At 35.6% G+C, this 15,246-nt stretch overlaps 1 protein-coding gene across 15 annotated transcripts in view; it reads right to left on the bottom strand.

The window, feature by feature from the left end:
* The window catches only part of LOC149808102 (uncharacterized), a 534,871-nt gene that overhangs the window by 154,835 nt on the left and 364,790 nt on the right, over nt 1-15,246 (bottom strand). The window contains exon 1 of one of the 15 annotated variants that reach the window (XM_089973488.1): nt 8,064-8,144. The exons of the other annotated variants lie outside the window; for them this stretch is intronic. The gene's annotated coding sequence lies outside the window, so the exon portion shown is untranslated. Of the gene's footprint in view, nt 1-8,063; nt 8,145-15,246 lie in introns of those variants that run through there. 15 annotated transcript variants of the gene reach the window in all.

Raw genomic sequence — 15,246 nt, 5'->3', positions numbered from 1 at the left:
CAAGCCATCCACAACGTTTAGTTACTGGAGATGGTCGACGAGTATAATCCTTGTACGGAATTAAAATACCGATTGACGTACAGAATGAAGTTACCGATTGATGTACACAATTAAGTTACCGACTGATGTACTGGCACCATCATAACAACGCAAGCTCTGCATTATAACAGGCGTATAAAAAAAATAATATATCCGTTGAGTCAATTTTCAAAAGATGAAACTGAAAAGGCACAGAAATAAAATCAATAAACGCCTACACTTATTTATGTCATAGCTCACTTAATGCAATAGAATGACGAAGTCTCCTCTTTATATCTGATTCTCTCTGTACAATGAAGAATCAAGTGACGTTTGCATTGTTCAATTTCTTTAAATTTATTTTATTTTCTCTTTTAGCTCAACATCTTCGACAGCTGTCAAATGAGGATTCATAACAAATTATAAGTATTGAATCATCTTAATTGGTAATGTCAGGTATATTCAATTTTTAAGTTAGATCAAAACAAATTTTTTTTCACGATATGTCTACATTTGAAGGAATGCCACTTAAAAAAATAATTACATCAAAAGCTGATATAATATGAGTCTAATAGGAAAGTCTGCGAATCGCAGAATTCGGTCTTCGACGGATGGAATTCCTCAGGCACACCGACTGTGCAATGCAGGTTTGTTAAAACATTTCATCTTCTATACACAAATTCTCGTGTGTTTTTTTAATCCATAGAGTTTCATGATTGATTGATTGACTAATTGATTAACTGATTAATTGACTAATTGATTGATTGATTGACTGATTAATTGATTGCGCACAGTATCTAAAGGTCTAGCATTACAATCAAATCTTAACCAAACATTTACATATAGCACAGAGTCCTGCATGATGGTAAAGAAAAGAAACGCTGACGCAAAGATACACAAGATGACGTAAAAAGGCATCCATTCTACAGCGTATAATGCAACCAAGGAGGAAAAGAGGATTTAAACAAAAGGAAACCGATTGAATGGCACGGACAGACACGTGTGTATGCGTGCATATTATATACAGCAGTACCATACTTCAAGTTATTGCAGTGGCTAGGTCTTGAAGTGGACTCTTTTGGCACTCCTCATTTCCATCCCCATTCACATCTATTGAACTCAAATCATTCAAAATTGCATGTGATTGGCTTATATAATGATGCATTGGTTTCTACCTGTATATCCCAGGGTACGAATACCCAATATAATGATGCATTGGTTTCTACCTGTATATCCCACGGTACGAGTACCCAATATAATGATGCATTGGTTTCTACCTGTATATCCCAGGGTACGAATACCCAATATAATTATGCATTGGTTTCTACCTGTATATCCCAGGGTACGAATACCCAATATAATGATGCATTGGTTTCTACCTGTATATCCCAGGGTACGAATACCCAATATAATGATGCATTGGTTTCTACCTGTATATCCCAGGCTTGCATTGGCTTGTACCTGTATATTCAACGGGGCGAATACCCAATATAATTAAGCATTGGCTTGTGCATGTATATCCTAGGGTACTAATAGCCACTATAATTATGCATTGGCTTGTACCTGTATATCCCAGGGCACGAATACCCAATATAATTATGCATTGGCTTGTACCTGTATATCCCTGGGTACGAATACCCAATATAATTATGCATTGGCTTGTACCTGTATATTCAACGGGGCGAATACCCAATATAACTAAGCACTGGCTTGTGCCTGTATATCCTAGGGTACGAATAGCCACTATAATTATGCATTGGCTTGTACCTGTATATTCAACGGGGCGAATACCCAATATAATTAAGCATTGGCTTGTGCCTGTATATCCTAGGGTACGAACAGCCACTATAATAATGCATTTTCCTGTACCTATATATCCCAGGTTACGAACATCCAATATAATTATGTATTGGCTTGTACCTGTATATCCCAGGGTACAAATGGATAGGTCCTGGAATGGGCAATGATGGTCGTCTTATTTTGCTACTCCTTTATTCCGTGCCTTATTTGTAGTCCTGGGACCTTAATGAAGTCCATCACCTTATCTTTTTGTTATTGATCAAGAAATTTTAATCAGGCGTGGTCTTCATCTTTGGCGAGATGACCCTGTTAATAATAGTGAGCTAGTAATTATCTAGTTAAGTCCATTTAAAGACATCGCCTTAAAATGTAGTTTCGACAATCAAGGCGCTTTATTCAAATTTTACTCAATGACACGAGTCAACAAATATTAGACTGTGTTCTCGCTTTTATCTTTGAAACTCAAGGATGTTCCCGTCTAGGTCTGCAATAAATCATTGTGCCCAGGCAGCCATCAATGAAACTCGTTATCATTTCATCATGGAATGTATGCATGAATGTGTGTATGGTCGATGATAGCTCTCTGTCAAGAGTTAAACGCATAATTTTCTCAAAAGGCACGCTTTGCTTCCAACAACTCTTGTAAAAAAAAATTATACATTCCCAAACGAGGTCTAGCTATGTTAATTGTAGACATTTGTGACAGATAAAGTACGCTTTAAAGCTTTCTCAAACACAATGGAAGCGTTAAGTAAGATCAGAATCGATTGCAAAAGTTTCAATGATAACTAAAATCCTGTGACCGAAAAGAGAAAACCACGTACGTAACAGAGTATATTTGCTCCGAGTGAATAACTTGTATATAATATATCATCCCATGGGCGAAAAGTTAAGTATTTTCACTCTCTCGAGCATGCACGATGGACATAATGCTATCAATGTATATTCAGCGCTAATGACAAATATTTAGTGATATTTCACTTCAGTGAATATCAAGATTATTACTCTCTAAAAAAAAGTCCAGTAAGTAACGATCTAGCATAAAATAATCATTTTCATGAATCTTCCCACCAAAACTGCGTTTGCACCACATATCTGAATCCCATTTAGTGATATTTCACTTCAGTGAATATCAAGATTATTACGCTCTAAAAAAAAGTCCAGTAAGTAACGATCTAGCATAAAATAATCATTTTCATGAATCTTCCCACGAAAACTGCGTTTGCACCACATATCTGAATCCCATTTAGTGATATTTCACTTCAGTGAATATCAAGATTATTACGCTCTAAAAAAAAGTCCAGTAAGTAACGATCTAGCATAAAATAATCATTTTCATGAATCTTCCCACGAAAACTGCGTTTGCATCACATATCTGAATCCCATTTAGTGATATTTGATTCGAGTTTTTCAACAGAGTAAATTGTTAGTAGATCTTTTGCACATGAATGTTTCAAAGTAATTTGAACAAGCCGTTAACTGAACTGCAAATATAATTGAACATTATACTCAGTTCAGCTGACTGACTTTCTCTTTGACCATTTACATTACATACATAATCTCCTCATTCGGTATTGGAAAAGAAAGAATCGTTCATTTATTTATAAATGCATTTAGTCGCAAGATGTACGTGTGATCCGACATTGCTCAGCGTTGGCACGGTACACTTTCATTTACTTCACTTATACCTGATTCCACTAAAAGCAAAACAACAGAGTACAAGACTGTATAATGCATGATATATACGAAAAGACTTGCATCAGTCAATTAGCTTCGCTTTACTGACGAAGCACACAGGTTGTAGACATACTGTTTGCTCTACTTTTCGAAGACCGGAAGAGCTTTTTAGATGATTCTGTGTCCGACTTCTGCCAGTTGTCCACGTCTGTTTCTCGGTGTCCTTTAGTAATTGTTTGTTTTTTATATTAATCCTAACCTTGAAGTAAGGTCGTTACACGTGACATAGAGTCTCATCCTGAGGTTTAGTTGGTCTTAATGAAAATGGCGAGTTTTTTCCCCATCCAAAATACATCATGGCCCTCAGGGCAGTCATTTTGAAAATCGTGTTATCGCTTCTCCTCCTGAGCGGATAGTTGTATTAACATAGATTTTAAAACGCTTTTTACAATATGTTGCCGGTCCTAATCGAAGATTTGTCCAATCAGATCTCAGACACAGCAACAACTGCGTCCACTTTGAATACCTCAAGATCTCCACTCTTCCAGAATGGATGGGGTTTTCATTTATGGTGATAAGTAGTAAGGTCAAAGGTTATGTCATACATATTTATAGATCAATGAGCTTGTGGCTTGGACACAAAATTTACACGAACAAGTTTTGACCAGACAATGTACTTAGCTACATTTTGATAAGTAATTTGTTAGTCATCTCCCTGACATTGATTTCAAGATCGTAGGACTGGACTGCAGTTTTTATCTGTAATGGTTTTGAAACATGTAAGCAAACACCATGAATGTATTTTAAATAAATCCGGTGAGAAGAAATATGTGAAGAATACACTGAATGAGTTCCAGATCAACAGATATAACCTGGGTTTTGAATTAGGATGACATGTTAATATGGCCATTCCAAATAAAATTATTAACAATTGATTTTAACCAAACTAATCATGTGGGTATATTTTTGACAGTATCTGAGACGAATTAGATGTAGGTATATTTTTGACAGTATCTGAGACGAATTAGATGTAGGTATATTTTTGACAGTATCTGAGACGAATTAGATGTAGGTATATTTTGACAGTATCTGAGACGAATTAGATGTAGGTATATTTTTGACAGTATCTGAGACGAATTAGATGTAGGTATATTTTGACAGTATCTGAGACGAATTAGATGTAGGTATATTTTTGACAGTATCTGAGACGAATTAGATGTAGGTATATTTTGACAGTATCTGAGACGAATTAGATGTAGGTATATTTTTGACTGTATCTGAGACAAATTAGATGTAGGTATATTTTGACAGTATCTGAGATGAATTAGATGTAGCTTATGTCCATGTCATGAGGTTCAATGTCAGTATTCATGTCAACAATTGTTTTACAGCATTTATTTTGGGAACATGTTACGATTTTGAAAAAAAATACCTTATTCGTTATATTGGCGTTTCTGAAGAATGTCATAAAGCTGTCTCAACGTCAGTACACACCTGAAATTGTTGTCCCTAAAATACACTATACGACTAGTATTTTAAAAATGCCCATTACTTTCACGAGAATGAGAATGAAAACAAACGACGTCTCATCTCTAACAGCAAGGCACACGCACATTTACACTTGTATGAAACTTCCTCTATACCAGTACTGCACTTTAACAAAAGACCTTAATTCAGATCTGAAAATAGGTGCATACCTAAAAATTTTATCAGCAGTAAGAGCAACCTTGAGTATATTTTGACCATTTTATCTGAATTTGCACCGATTTAGCTTGAGCATGTTTCTGTTTATTGTCTCACTGACACAAACTATGATTGTAGCAGGTTCCGAACAGAAGAGATAAAGTTAGTGATATAACGGCACTATCTTTAGATGCAGATTTTGTATGTAAAAGATGTTTGTGTCAAATATTATTATAATATACAACAATATATTTCCCACGAAGTTGTCTAATTTTATAATAACTTGCTCATATTATATTTTGCGAAGCCAGCGTACTACTACAACAACAACAAATAATAATAATAATAATAACATTACTAATAATGATTTTGATAACTATTTACGAATCATATGAATCATACATTAGGTTGTTATGGTGTTATCATCCAAGCACACATGGTTATACATCTAGGTCAAGGTTTGGCAGATAGACTGCTAGAATTTGTCTGTTAAAAAAGAAGATGAAAAAGATGTAACTACAGTAATAAAATGGCTTCATCAACTACCTCAGGATTAATTAAGATCCAATTTCAATTTTTGCTTACAATATAGGCCAGATTTGAATTCTCGGCAGGGTCTTTTAAAACTGGATAGTGCCGTGTTCAAAAAATCTATATCTGTGTGATTTCCGTGCCGTTTCACGGTAGCGTAATTTAACAGGGCACATCTTCTGCCAGCCATTGTCCGTGATGTCTGTAAAACAATATCTTGAGAGATCGAGGCTACTGAAAGGATGTTTTTTCCACCCTGTAAGCCAGTTCTGTTAACTCCAAACATCTTCCACTCTGTAAGTAAGTTTTTTTTTTATCTCCTGACGTTTTATCCACTTTGTAAGCCAGTTTTGTGTCTTCACTGTTTCCACTCTGCAAGACAGTGTTGTGTCTCCGAGCGTTTTACTACTCTGTAAGCCAATGTTGTGTCTCCAGACGTTTTTCCACTCTGTAATCCAGTTTTGTGTCTCCGAGTGTTTTCCACTCTGTGAACCATTGTTTTGGGTCTCCCACTGGGTCTGACTGTGTCATGAAGTGTATACCAGTATAATCATTATAAGAGAAGAATAATCCATTATGATAATTTTTTGACGGCATGCTGCAAATGTTGCACCCTATCGGGTTCATACTGTGCCCTATCTATGGGAAATAGGAAGAATGGCGTTTCAAGAACAAATTGCATCCCTAATTGCTCCCTACGAACTCCATTCTTAATCGCTTTTTGATGAAGATGATTCACATCATGTAAGTGGGAAGAAATCATTGTATTAAGTATTTGTTAAGATCTTGTCTGGGGTTTACCCTAATACCATCCTTCGAGATACCATTCATTATTGTTACGTCTTACCATATATATACGTTGTATAGGTTCATGATGCCGTAACAATTATAACTCCACATGTACTTAAATAAATCTCACCATAATTGAAACATGTTCAATTAGAATTCAAAAAAGTGAAGTAAAGTGTTCTTATTTACCATTGACGTCAATTGTCATACACTTCAAAAGAAGAAAGACTTTGATCTGATTGCCGGCATATTAGACACAATCAGGGTTTCTCATGACCGAAATATCTTTGTTAATTGCATGAGACCTATATCATCTGTGGTTTATTTGTAGTAATTTCCTTAGACACAGACAATCCCATGGACAGGGAAGTATACGATGCAACACCTCAATTATTTTCATAACAGAGATGATCTGTTTGAAATACGAGTCTGTTTACAAGTAGATGGATACAGACTTGTTTGATGAAAGGTTAAAAGCCTTCAGTTAGGTGGCAAAATAGTAAACAAGACTTTTAGCAGGCAACCCACGTGGCTATGCCAAGAATGTGCAGACTTTGCATCAAGTCATCACTGCTATGTCAAGCTGTCTAGATCATTCCAAAATGGCGTGCCGGTGGCTACCGGAACAATCTGCATGTCGATCCGGCATCGCACTGTTCTATTGAAAGGATGAGGATGGCTAACTAAAAATTTACAAGATAATCAGAGACGCTCAACATAGTGAGGGAAACAATTTCTTCCAATATACACAGAAAATTTATTTTCTCACCTTATGAACATAATGGTCTGCCAACGATGTATATTTTAGCTTGGCTACTAGATCTTGAGCACTCCCCCTATTAAAAGCATTTCTTTGAACCATGGTTTAAATCTGATATTTGCGATTGAAACAGTATAACAACTCATAACAATCTGGCTGCGAATACGGCGCGGACCAAAGTAAATACATGTTGAGCACGTTGCGAGATACAGAAATGATAGAAAACGAGACTAAAAGAAGCTGTCTTGCGCAAAATGAAATACCTTTGTTCGAGGTTGCTTTCTTTGGACTGAATTAGATGCGAATCTTCTATTATTTCCATCTGGTGGAGAGGTTTGTTACCTGATTCTGATGACAAGTGTGTCTCGTCATTGCAGATTCCTTATTTTCAAACGTACCTATAATAAATGTGCACGTCGCATGGACACACCTGTATCTTTCATGGTTTTATCATGTCTGCGTTTTGCCAAAGAAACACAGTTGTTTTTTCATGGATCACTACACAATATGTTGTTGTTGTTTTATATAAGTACCTCACGCGCCACTGTGGCGCGCGCGTTTTATTATATATCTCAACACAGCATGCCTCTCTGCATTCATAACTTGTAAACTTCGAATTGTCTCAAGAAACCTGCTGAATGAGCAAGTCATTAGGGAATGGATGGAATGTCCTATTATAGGCAACGAAAGCATAAAAATATTGAGCCTATTTATAGTTCAAATTTCAGTATTTCGCCATGACGAATGTTTAGGTAAAAATTACATTGATTTTTTAATACATATATATGTAGCAAAATGGTCTTACCTCAAGGTATCAAATGTGTAGTCACTGGCTCCTTTCTCATTCCCATTTACTATAACACGATATCAGATATAATGCTAAACAGCAACAGCACTGTCGCACAGAGGGTGCGAGTAAAACAAGTCCCGAAAACTTGATTGGATAGAGACATCACCGTGGTCCAATCAAAATACATTATCCGACTGTGGTGCTGGGCAATGAAGGCTAACAAGTTTTGGACCACACAAAAGCCACTTTTAAGGCCGCAGTGACTACAGTATGCACCGAATTATAAAACATGACTATAATAAACCATTTACTGGTTAAATCGGGAAAAGTTTTAGAAAACTTGAAACCGCAGGAGTTACCTACTTTCTGGAAGCAGGGATCAAAACAGAACAACGACGCAATTACTTGTATGTTCATAAATGGCGACGAAAAATAGTTATTGTAACTTTAAAATGATTAGCAGTGAGATATGGTATTTTAACATTCTAATTAGAGTCAAGGGACATAAATCGGGTTGTGCCATCTTCACTCGAGATAAAGATATATTTACACAGCAATACAGACCAATATTAGCTCTTCAGAACTTGAAAACAATTTATCTTTGACTTGCAAATATATAGGGTACATTCCAATGTCCGGTGGAGATTAAGGGATATTATAGACAGTTAACTGAAATGTTTTGTTATACAAGCTATTAATGCCGTGTTAAGTTTAACTTTGGTAAATCTTCAAGACCCGGGTCGTCTTGTGTTGTAAATGAATTGTTTTTTAAGTGGCGGTTGTATCTTTCGGTGCCATCCGATTTTATGTCCCGGCCTTGTTGACTTTCTGCGCTTAATTAGAGGCCGTCCACTTTATGATCGGATCCAGCAGTCTCATACGGACCTCTGTTTGCCAAACTAGCGGGATATTCAGGAATGGTTTACTTTTTAGGAATCTGGAGCTGCTTGACCACGGGAGCCGAAGTTGAATATTCAGCTTTTGTTTATTATGTCGAACCATGTTAAACAAAAATACAAGAAAAAAAGCCCACAGACTTTTAAATTTGACATACGTCAATGTAATTCCATCAAAAGTTAAAATACTGTACATTATGATGTAGACCAAGATCTAAAGTGCACCAAAATATAACCGACGCAAGGAGCACGTGCACCTCGTTCTAAGAGATAGATTGGTGAGAATGTGATAATGAAAGAAAAGAGAGACTTTGAATTTAATAAGCGGATACTTGATGTTAGAGAAACTATTACTATAATGACACTTAATGTTTGAGAAAAACTCATCGCTGTAATCACAATAATATCAAATGAGAGAGAGAGAGAGAGAGAGAGAGAGAGAGAGAGTTGGTTAGTTTAGAAGTTGTCTACCTTCACAAATACCGAATTCAGGATCGTTGTCAACATTGTCGTAATTTAATCTTTTTACATTTTTAAGGTATCCAGTCGTAACCTTAGAGAACAATTTATTTTTATCATAGTTACAGGCACTTCAGTCTCCAAACTGTAGCAGTGGCTTTCCAAAATAAGACAATATGTCCATTTGTTGTTTTCCAGACCGGGTTTGACTCTGAGACTGATATTCAAACAGTAAATATTGATGATGCATAAGAAACTGCTAGTTCACACTGCAAGTTAAAATGGTTTTACGATCCGCATGGTTTAAAAAAATCGGTACATTATCGGGTACAAATTTCGAATGAAATGAATGAGTCTTATCAGAAAGAATATCGAGGATCACTTAACCATTTCCTGATCACCTTAATTCGACAGACTATGAGCAAGGAGGTAAAGTGGCATCTGCAATCCACGAGGCATCTTGGTCCGTGGTTCACTAGTGTGAGTGAGGCAGTGAAATGGCATCTACTCAGTTTCAAGCACTGCGTCGGATTTTAATGCAACGTAGAACTATATCTGAGTTTACGATCGAAACAGACCGGTTAGAGTGTCCGCATCGGATGCGGGAGGTCGCTAGTTCGATCCCCGGCGAGGTATGCCAAAGACTTATAAAAATGGTACTAGCAGGTGCCTCGCTTGGCGCTCATCATTAAGAGGTTAGTGTTAGGACTGGTTGGCCCGGTGTCAGGATAGTGTGACTGGGAGAAACATGATGCTACATGCCTAAAGCACGAGGTCCCTATGCTAGATATCACTATAAATTGCCACAATGGAGACATCGTAACAATATGACTAAAACTATTTTAAGAACCTAAATCACACACATACGCGCACACACACACACTCACATAATCTAAGCATCGCTCGGTCATTTCCGTGTTGTCGTTCCGATCGCTGAGGTTATTTATGGAATTGACGGAAATGGCCGAGTGATGTCCCGACTGTATGTTAGCATCATGGCCAAAGCTACACAAGCAGTAGGAGAGGTAAAAAGTCCTTTAGATAAAATATACAGCAACAGTTAACCAGATACATCTTGGTTGTTTAAAGATATAAAGCAGCATAGACAGTAGACAATTTGTAATGAGACAGCATAAGCCTTCAATAGTTGGAAAAATTAATTATCTAAATAACAATATTGCAACCAAAGGGAAAAGTCCATGTATGGTATAAACACGAACTAGTTTTTAGTACTATATTTTAATATGAATACATGTAGGTGTACAAATGCATAATGAAACACATACCTTAAGTGAATGGTATAATTGATTTCCTCCAATACTGAAACATGCATGTACTTTGGTTGTTTAGGTTCCAAAGCTGGTAGGGCGATTATAATACTGAGTTTATGATGTTTTAACGTGATATACAAAAAATAAATGAATTCAATCAGCACCAAAAGATTCTTAAAATTTATAGGCTATTGTATTTATATGGGAAAATATGAACAATTTTTTCTGAGTAGTACGGCATCACCTTGGGAGTACAGTATTAATCCGAAAAAATGAATTCATATTTTCCCATACAAATGCAGTAACCTTTTTATTATATACTCGATTTGTTTTCCTACGTAAAGCATAACAATAAAAGAATACACTTCAAGAAACAAAGTCATTAAAACGATACTGTATTCCCCCAAAAATACACAAACATAGATTCTCCAATACACAGTAACAATATTAATGCGCACATAACACTACTCAGCAACCTTTAAATTTCGTCGCGCGCTTGATATTAGTTTTTTTTAATAAGTTTAATTTTGATCTACTTAAAACTGAAATGTTTTGAATGAATTCGCATTAAAACAACTTATACAGTTGATCTGGAATCAGTGAATTTCGTTTTTCGGTTGATGCAGCTCAGCTTTGCTTGTCTGCTTGTGATGGACTGGATTTATTGTGCGAGTCAACTCCGTACCATGTACATGTGATTTGAGCAGTGGATTGGCATTTAATTAACTGCACCTCTGTTCCTTCATTGATTGCATGGAATCATAATCTGTTAACAATAATAATTTTTTAATTGAAATTATCAAAAGACGACCTGGAAAATGACATTCATTTCTTTTTGAGTGATTTCTGTAGGAAATATAGTCGAAATTATGGTACACTTTTGCGATGTATATAACGTTTTGGAACCCATGACATAGGCCATGTAATTCGAATTTGCAAAACTAAGGAAATCCATTCTGAGGAAATTCAATGTGGAAAAATGTAAGTATATTTTATTGCCATTCTTATTACAAACTAAAGAAGACATATTTATGCCCTGTCACTTGCATGCTCTCTACTGGAGGGACCACCGCTAAGTACATGTTCTGTATGGCTTCTATCGCTATTCTAAATCCAAACATTGTATCAAAAACATAACGTAGAAATTTCAAAACAGCTACTGTGCGACAGCTAGCGGAAATAAGACTTCCATGTCTGACTTGTTGGCTATGAGGCTCCTAGTTTTCTACCAAAACATTTCAGTTCCATTTTTTCCCCTCGAATTTGCTATATTTGTTATTTACCTTAGAGAGCACTGGTCATAGTCTGAACCATTCTAGCTGCAAAACGTTACGATCATTTCTCCTAGATAACTCTTTAAATGATCGGCATAGTATACTGCATTTCTCACGTTTGTTGTGGACTTTGCAAATATCACATCCATTCATTTGCTTGCTTGAAAGTTTCGTTGTGCCTCAGTGAACTCGTCAACATCGTTGACTTTATCATCTCTACTTTTAAATGGGCAAAACAACTCGATTAATTCATTTCTGACAAATCTAACAAACCAAAAGCTAAATCTTCTACTACATGAGCGTACATTCTTTGTTTACATTCTTTGTTTACAAAGTAGTTCATAATATACGATACTATTTTTAGACACTTGTAGTGCAATATGAAGCTGTGCAGTATAGAATAATACCGCACGATTCTTACAATGAAAATTTAATGGAGATAAAAATGAGCACATAATAAGTTTATGTACAGTGAATCATTCTGAAGTCCCTCATTTCTTGCCCTCAGTATTTTTTATGTCATTACACACCTGGCCTCGTGCCTCATTTAAATTGTACAGATACCTTCTTATGTATAAAAAGTGAACAAAACGCAGACACCAAAAGCACTATTAATGTTACATTATCTAATGAAAAGTACACAGCACCCCACACCCACTGGGCGTTTCTATGTTTCTAAGGCTTTGATACAAATTCTAGTTAGTTGTGTTTGAATACAAACAAAGAAAATGTCAAAAGCCCTTTCCAAAAAAGCAACCTTAACTGAGAGAAAAATATTATATTCTTTGTATTTATTTATCTCAAAACCTAGTTTCATTATTATGTAGAAAGTCTTGATGGTTTTGTTGGTTGTTTTTTTTTAATACTAAATATGCTGATTTTTAGGACAAAAGACGGAAATGTTTAAATATGTGAAATAATTTTTTCAAGGATTAATTGCAAAATAAAATTGCACTGATATATCTTTTTATAGATGATCAATTTTACGCGATACCTTGCCCGAATTCACTTACGGCATTGAAAAGAATGCTGTGAGTAATATTTGGCGCGGGTTTTAAAAAAATCCGTGTTCAGAGGAATCAGAATCTGTGCAAGATATGCCCTACCCCACCCCCAATCTGTCCCTGATCAATGCTTATTTCATGACATTTATATTTTCAATTCATATTTGCACGGGCATTGTACTTGAAGTTCATTCTTTATGGATAGTACATGTACTTGAAGTTCATTCTTTATGGATAGTACATGTACTTGAAGTTCATTCTTTATGGATAGTACATGTACTTGAAGTTCATTCTTTATGGATAGTACATGTACTTTAAGTTCATTCTTTATGGATACATGTACTTGAAGTTCATTCTTTATGGGTAGTACATACACTTTAAGTTCATTGTTTACTCGAGATTAAACTTGTAATACAAGATATTGGCCACATTCTGCTTGAACTTTAATGATAAATATCTTTTATTGAAATCCAGATGACATGTGAGAACAAACCATGCGCATGGCAAACAAAATACCTGCTCCCCATTTTGGAGTAGGATTGAATATTAGTTGTTTTTTGTATTAAGAATAAATACATATAATTGTTGAATTTTATATGCGTGTTATTGTCATGAGTAACTAAGGTGTTATCTTTTCGAAGTATAATAAATCATCTCTTCCAGTACATGTATGTAACATAACGCCGATTAATGCCGATCAAATAACTTTACCACAATTAGGACTTCTTCGAAGTCAATGCTACACTGTATAGGACCATGTTGTTACGTAAGGTTTTGAAATGACAGTGACAAAAATTTACAAAAGTATTACAGGCTTTCTCGTGCTAAACTGAAATCCATGCACAGAAGCAGAAAGAAATATAAATAGCCCAACATTCAGCAATAATCGGATTCTTAGGTTTGACACTGTTACAAAAAGCCAAAAAAGCGATAGACGTTTGATACCTTATTTATAAAAATATATTGATTTCTAAATGACGTCCTTAAATAGGCAGTTATCACTGCAAGATACAGAAATGGCTTATCAGTGAAACATGTTCAAATTTTCAACGGGGCCGGGTGACAGAGTGGTCTAAAGCGCTACCCTTTGTGAGAAAGCTACCCGTGGGTCGATAGTTATTCCCGGGAAATATTTTTACACCAGATATTCTAGCCGACATGTATAGCCTATCGTGTGCTGACAAATGGTGTCAAACCAACAACAACAAACTTTCAGCTAACACTATCAATGTTTATACGATAAAAGCTAAGAACGGAGATTATAACGTATTGGTTTTCCACTGCACTGACTTGTACTTTCGATGAGGCATACGGATACATGGTGATTGTTATGTCTCCTAGTATGGGACGGTGAAGTGGCATTAACATTCCCCGATGAATCTTGATTTGTGGTAACTATTATGTTTACTAGCGTCAGTGAGGCGGTGAAGAGGCATATATTTCTCAAGACCTATAGGTTGCACCTATATATATGCAAAATTGATGCATACGTCGCTAACATTAATACACTTTATAACAAGCAAACTGGTTCAGATGTGGATTATTATGTATGATATTTCAAAAACTCACCTGTATTTGTACTTTATTCATGCCACATTAAACAAGTGTAGATTCGTATTATGTTTGACAGATCACTAGCAAAATTTTGTTTCCTGTTGTTTTATTTAAAAAAAATGGTGTAGTCAGTTTTTGGAATTAACATAAATAAGGTAAATGGGTTGCTTCATACATGCAAATATTTTGGGAAATCTATAGGCGACAACAACACGACTAATAAGAATAATTAATAAAAAATGAAAAACTGTTGAGTGGGGTTGGGGACATGTACCGGCATAATTTTTATGCTAATACATTTGGCAAATTTTCCATATTGCCTTTCATAATTCTTCAAAGACTTTAACATATAACAGTTTAGTTCTTACATTAGCTTTCTTCTTTATTGAAAAAGTTTACCAGTAAGAAGTTCTTTAAAATATTTTTTAACATTCAATAACCGATTAAATAAAATAAACGCCACGCCAAACTTATAATCAACGTATATTACGAAAACACATACCTGGTAGCTATTGTAGACGAATAATCCGGGTGGAAACACTAAAACATTTCACTCACAAACTACTAATTCTCAAACTGAACTAGCTTTCCTCAGCAGGAGATTTGAGTACAATATTCATAATACAAAGACGGGCGCATCATTAGATTACAGCATCAGATATATTTCCTTCTAATCCCAACGTATCGGCTGTCTCACAAAGTGTTAGTTACTTACTAGGAATTTTACATCTTAACAAAGA

Source organism: Sinohyriopsis cumingii, chromosome 1 (genome assembly GCF_028554795.1).
Source record: "Sinohyriopsis cumingii isolate HCF-2022 chromosome 1, ASM2855479v2, whole genome shotgun sequence".
Classification (NCBI taxonomy): domain Eukaryota; kingdom Metazoa; phylum Mollusca; class Bivalvia; order Unionida; family Unionidae; genus Sinohyriopsis; species Sinohyriopsis cumingii.
This window is presented reverse-complemented; position numbering and strand designations above follow the sequence as displayed.